Raw genomic sequence first — 7245 nt, 5'->3', positions numbered from 1 at the left:
AGGTTGCAGCTCACTCATTTACTAGATTGTCCTATTGAATCTTTGTTCTTATGTATAAAAGAGAAAGAATAATATGTCCCTCATTGGTTTTAAGACACTTAAATTAAACGAGAAATGTAAACTACTTAGTATGGAGTATCTCAAGTATCTGTTGAGCTAAAACTCAGATAGAAGTTTTAGCTGTGCATGCTTACTATGGGTGTTTGTAACACCACTACATTGATAATGTCTACATCAAACACACATGCACTGATACCTCTTGTATGTATCAACATGCATGGGGAAAGAGAAAGGTTTGCTTAGTGCCTCCATAGGATGTGAGAAGAGGGATAAGATGATGGAGAAGTCAGCATGGTATTGGTTTATTACAGTGCTAGCCTTCAAATACAGCCACCAACCATTCTTTCTCTCCTGGATACACATGACGCCACTCACACTACTAGTAAGAGAAGGAGTTTCTTTGAAACTGAGCTGGCCTTGTGACCTGCTCTGACTAATAGAACATGGTGGAAGTGATATTCTGGGACTTTTGAGCTCAGTCCTTAAGGGGTATGTCAGCTTCTGTGTTCTCCTTTTTGGAAAACTCTGGTATGGAAGCCAGATATGAAATGATGAATCCCAGTCTAGTACAATAAGTAGAGGCCATATGGAAAGAGGCCCTGAAGAATTAGAAACCATTTTTTATGTTCTAGTTCTAGCTAAGCGCCCAGCTGAATGAATTCACATACATGATCCCAACCAATATCATATGGAGCAAAAGAACTGCCCATTATGGCAGTTCTGTCCTGTCTTAATTTCTGACTCACAGAATCCTAAGAAATGATAAATAGTTATTATTTTAAGACTAAGCTTGTGGGTGGTTTGTTAGACATGGATTGGTACTCAAAACTACACACACCTAAAAATTATATCCAACCTTTATGGAAAACAGGTATTTCTCCCACCTATGCAGAACTCAGAATTGCTCTCATTCACTGAGGCCTCGAGGATATATATCAGTTATGTTTTGAAATGTGAGGATATAAAGCCTTGGGGACCAGAGGGCACTGTACCCTGAAAGTGGCAGCAGCATATCCAGAGGCAAGGAGAGCAGTGGCCTCCAGATAGCAATGTCAACAAGGAGGCCTGTGCAGAATTATAAAAGCACACCTGAGCATGAGTAAGCCTTCCTCAAAACGTATCACAAACAGTGGAGAAGAGGACTGAGAGGAGATATTCAGGTTCTGTGGGGTGGCAAGCCAGTAGGTGTATGAATATGAGCTCCATCTTTGAACCAACTAACCTGGGGGTAAGGGGTGACTACATTGCATAAACGTAGTTCCTTGAAGCTATGGCATGGTGTATGTGGATTATAGGAGTGGAGGGAGGACATAACTCAGTTAATGCTGGTCCTATTGTTTGTTTATATCTGTTAGAGCTTATTTTCTGTGTTGCAATTATTTATTAACTTACTCCTTATTGAAGGTTGAGACTCTCTCTATACCCCTAACAAACGGAAAGCCACTGGTATAGTAGCCATTCGGAAAATATTAGTTCCCTTTCCCCTAACCTACTGGGACATCCCATGCCTGTCTCTACTCTTGTTTCTAGCAACATGGTCATGTGCTCTGGGCTATCAATGATAATAAGTAAGGTGTGTTTGGCACCTGAACATTTTTCAAAGTGCTTTGACATAGTTATAGAATTTAACTTACAGAGGGATGTAAGTATTATAATTTTGACCTCTCAGCAGAAAAGGAAGATTCAGAGAGATTGTGCATCTTGTGTGTGGGCTTTCTCAGGGTCAGAAGAGGCTGGATAAGAGTGTAACAGCCTTGTCCAGCAGGTCAGGAGTATCAGCCAGGGTATGATCCAAGACACAATTGCATTTCCAGGAAACTGTCTTGAAACTGGGAAGTTTCTAAGGTGAAGTGTGAGGTGAATAAGCATCTGACGCAATGATTCGGAGACAAGGGAGCAGGCCTGGGGCCCATCTACCATGCTGGTTGCTTTGAGTAGACGTAGGACTTTGTTAATAGCAGGACTGCCCATGTAAATGGTTTCCAGAAAGAGTTTTTTACAGAAAGGAAGGGAGAGGGATAGAGAGTTAGAAACATCGATGAGAGAGAAACATCGATCAGCTGCCTTCTGCACACTCCCTACTGGGGATGTGCACACAACCAAGGTACATGCCCTTGACCGGAATCGAACCTGGGACCCTTGAGTCCACAGACTGACACTCTATCCACTGAGCCAAACCAGTTAGGGTATCCAGAAAGAGTTTTAAAGGCAGAGATGTGTGGCTGCTTAAAGAAGTCTGACAGTATGGAAGGGCCTAGTAGTGCATGAGACTCAGGAGGCCCTCAAACTTGTGCAGTTCCTCCAAGCCTTCATAATGTGTGCTTCTCCCAAGTCATGGCATCCTGCTACAAGCACAGATGGGCCCTGCCTCTGAGCCCCAGGCTGCCACTTGGCAACTATGAAATCTTGGGTCACTTAACCTCTCTGATGCCTAGCTTCCTTCCTTGTAAATTGGTGTTATGCTCTCTGAATCATATGGAGAAGAGGGCATAAAGCAACACAAAACCCTGATTTTAGTGCCCGGTGAGAAAGGCCTTTCTACACATTAGCTCCTCTAATCTCTCCAATGGCAGCAGGAAAAGACTCTGACTGCCCTATAATGTTGTTACATATTCATAATGAAAAACTTGTAATAGAAAATATTTTCCCCCTCCAAATTACACACAGCCCTGAAGACTTTGAGCCTCTTGGAAAATTGACTCTAGAAGGAAGCTATTGCAGCAGGGGCAGAAAGTTAGGGGTGACCAGGCCAGCAGGGGAGGGCAGTTGGGGGCAATTGGGCTGGCAGGGGAGCAGTTAGGAATCAATCAGGTTGGCAGGGAAGTGGTTAGGGGGTGATCAGGCTGACAAGCAGGTGAGCAGTTGGGAGCCAGCAGTCTTGGATTGTGAGAGGGGTGTCCAAATGCTAGTTTAGGCCCGATCCCAGATTGGGAGGGTGCAGGATGGGCTGAAGGACCCCCCCCTCCAGTGCACGAATTTTGTGCACTGGGGCTCTAGTATATAAAATAAAGTGTTATAGCAAACAATTTTAAACAATTCCTTTGTTCTCAAAGATGTGAAGATATGAGACAAAATCCCCATCATCTCCTTTGGGATGTGGAAAATGTGTTGTGAATTGGCTTTCCTTATGACAGCTAGGACACCACTCCTTATGACAGTTTTTTATTAATGCCACCTTAAAGTCACTTAATATTTAGTAATTTCAAATTTCTTTTTGCAGTTGAGGATATGATTTTGCATATTGAATTGCCTTATCCTTCCTAAGTCACCTGCATCCCACTCCCAAAAGACAGCCAGAAATACATTATCTTCTAATTTCTAGATATCAGGAATGTCTCCCATTGGATGTGAATACCAAGTACTTATGAACCATAAAGCCTAGTGTTTATACAAACACCTATCTTAATTAAGCAGTGATTTTAAAAAAGAAGAAATGAAGCAACATTGGCTGTGTGCTTATTATGAACCAATTATTAATCTAATATATTTATGTAAATAATCTACATTTTAATCCTCAAAATACCCTTCAAAGTAGATATTACAATACTGAATCTATAGATCAGTAAACTGAGTCTTAAATAATCAAAACATTAGCTAACACTTATTGAATACTTACTATGAGAAGATTACTGGGCTAAGTGCTTTACATTTACATATACATTGCAAAGGGCATATTGAATCTTTATAACCACTCTAGGAAGGAGGTGTCATTATTATACTCATTTTCAAGATGAGGAGACAGTGGCTTACTTAAGCTAAGTAACTTTCCCAAGTGCCCTCCCCTGCTGGCCTGGTCGCCCCCACTGCCCTCCTCTGCAGGCCTGATCGCCCACAACTGCCCTCCCTTGCAAGCCTGGTCACCCCTAACTGCCCTCCCCTGCTGGCCTGGTCGCCCCAACTGCTCTCCCCTGCAGGCCTGGTCTCCCCTAACTTCCCTCCCCTGTTGACATCTTGTGGCAGCCATCTTTGACCACATGGGGGCAGCCATTTGTGCGAAGGTGTGAGGGTCAATTTGCATATTACTTCTTTATTATATAGGGTAAGTTAGGCTACATGATAAATTCTGGTGTGGTTCAAAGATTGATGAAAATAATATTTCAAACTGACATAATGTGCTTTCAATTTTGTTTTCTACCAAATCAGCAATATAAGAACTCTACGAGAGGTAGACAGAACTCAATGAAAAGACATACTTCCTGGTTCTCAGAAGTTAGTCAATTTTGTGGATCCAAGAGCTGAGTTCTCTCCATTAGGCTGGAACACAAGCTTTTTACTATTTAAAGGTCTACTTTTATAATACATGCCAGTTCTTGCTATGCCGCAATCATGCACTTCTGTGTTCTTATCATATCATCTAGATTGCAAAGAGACTTGGCCATGCATTTCCTGACAAAGTGTGTTATTTCCCACTTTGTAGTACAACAGCTTGTATTAGACTTTGATCATCAGCTTGTAATCATTTTAAAATAGTTACTCACCTTTATATAAAGAATTGCAGAATAAGCATTGTTCTCATAGTGAATCTTCTACATAGAAAGTACCCAAGAGGTAAAATATTGGCATCTAAAATTAAAGGAATAAAAAATGCATAGGCTGTTTAATGTACAGATAAAAGGAGAATTCAAAGTTTTCTTCACAAGGAATTCATTTTCTAAGAAACAACTTCAATTAAAATATCTGATAAATAAAAGCAAAAGATTTTAAAGCATTTTGACAAAAGATTTAATAATTTATCATTTTTCTTCTTTTTCTTTGAAAGATTGTAAAAATGCAAATCTCATTTACTTAAATGTGATAATGTAGCCCTACAGAATTGTTCTTAAAATGAGTAAGATTCTTAAATTTATTTTGTTGAACAAGACTGGAGACTTAAAATGTAACAAAGAAAAATAAAATCTAGAGTATTATGGAATGAAAACAAGTATATGATTGACATAAAGTTGTAAGGAGAGATTCATATACTAATGAAGAAGAATTCAGAAAGAAGAATAATCAATCTCCGTAGGTAAATGGGTCAGGCAAATATCTCACCCTTGTATCATTGTAGGACAGAAGGGAAGTTTGCAGCCAATATGTACTAGTTTGTTACCTACCACATGCTTGCATCCTGTACTTAGAAATAGGAACCAGGAAAGAAAGGAGTCTGGATCTTTCTTGCTGTTGACAGGACTTTTCCTATTGTGCCTGAGGTGTCCTACACAGAGCAAGTGCTCTAGTAGGTTAGAGAAGAAGATAGAGCAACATGTGAGCACTTCAACTGGCTGTGGATAAATATCTACCAGTGTATTTGTCATGTACTTTGATCCGCTTATGGTCAAGCGATTTCCAAGAGACAGTTCTGGCTCCCCAAAGCTGCTTAATTACAAGTGCTTTCTCCAGCCACAAGGATGAGTGTGAATAATTTTAATAATAATGTAGACAATAACCAAAAATTATTCCACAAATAAATACCTATTTATCAACTCTTACATCAAGAAACTGAGCTTTTACTGAAATCCCATTTGCTGTGGTCAAAAAGTTATCAAATCAATAGCATGAAGAAATGGAGTGAGAGGACAGGTGATAGAGTAAAAGAGACTTAAATCACAACACCAAATAAATGCAAAACTTGTATGAACCCTAACTTGAACAAAGTAACTGGATAAAAAACATATTTGAGAAACTTAAACATGAGCTGGCATTAGATAATTTTTAAAATATTATTTATTTTGTTAAATGCAACAAAGGTATTGAAGTTATATTAATGAAAGAGGGAAGCTGGTGTTGGCAGCCCGGGGAAGGAAGACCTACCTACTCTTGCACAAATTTTGTGCATAGGGCCTCTAGTATTTGAAATAAAAGTGAGGACAGGAAATCGCTCCAGAGACCATACTTTCTAACTATGGTTCCATATTATTTTCCGTATTAATTTTTAAAGACTCCAAGAGCACATATTTGAGAGCCTAGACTTTCCTCAAGTCAGTCTCTGTTCTGATTCTCACACTTCATAACCTGCTTACCTGATCCCTGTCTAAGTCCCAGGATATAATAGCTTCTGAATACTGAGATTCAAGAAATCTGTATCCTTACCATTCATTGGCTTTTAAAAAAATGTTTGAACTGTGGTTCCTTGACCTTCAGACGATATTATTTGAATCTCCTCATCCTGCGTCTGAGAGCAGGACTAGCTACATAATTTGTAGGTCCAGTGGAAAATAAAAACATTAGGATCCTTATTAAGGAATTAATAAGGAATTTTCCCAGCCAATGTGGCTCAGTGGTTGAGCGTCAACCTATGAATCAGGAGATTTGATTCCCAGTCAGGGCATATACCCAGGTGGTGAGCTCGATCCCCAGTGTGGGGCATGCAGGAGGTAGTCTTTTGATGATTCTCCCTCATCATTGATGTTTCTATCTCTCTTTCCCACTCCCTTCCTCTCTGAAAGCAATACAAATTATATATCTACACTAATGAAAGAGAAACATGGTAATTGGCATACGACTGCTACCCTTCCCATTGGCTAATCAGCGAGATATGCAAATTAACTGTCAGCCAAGATAGCGGCGGGCAGCCAGGCAGCTTGAAACTAACATGAGGCTTGCTTGCCTCAGTGATGGAGGAAACCAACGTTCCCCACCTCAGCTGCAGGGCTCTGAGCCTGCAGGTTAAGAAACTATGTAACAAATACTGCCGGACTTCAGCCAGCAGGATCGCAACATTGTATGCAAAGGCCAGAAACCTAGTTTCAGCAACGGAGGCCTAAGAGCTGGAGCCAAGCCTCAAGCTAAAGCTGGCCCAGAATTAAAAAAAAGGAAAAAAGGAGCAGTTGGGAGCTTCAGTCACCCTCAGCCTGAAAACAGCCCTCAGCCCCTCACCCAGACTGGCCAGGCACCCCTGTGGGGACCCCCACCCTGAAGGGTGTGTGACCAGCTGCCAACAGCCATCATCCCATAACCCAGGCTGGTCAGGCACCCCAGTGGGGACCCCCACCCTGATCCAGGACACACCAGCTGCAAACAGCCATTAGCCCCTCATCCAGGCTGGCCAGGCACCCAAGCGGGACCCCCACCCTGAAGGGGGTGTGGCTAGCTGCAAACAGCCATCAACCCGTCATCCAGGCTGGCCAGGCACCCCAGTGGGGACCCCCACCCTGAAGGAGGTGTGACCAGCTGCAAACAGCCATCAGCCCGGCATCCAGGCTGGCC

This window comes from Myotis davidii, unplaced genomic scaffold (assembly GCF_000327345.1).
Source record: "Myotis davidii unplaced genomic scaffold, ASM32734v1 scaffold268, whole genome shotgun sequence".
Taxonomy (NCBI): domain Eukaryota; kingdom Metazoa; phylum Chordata; class Mammalia; order Chiroptera; family Vespertilionidae; genus Myotis; species Myotis davidii.
The sequence above is the reverse complement of the archived record's forward strand: the minus strand, read 5'-3'. Positions refer to the sequence as shown.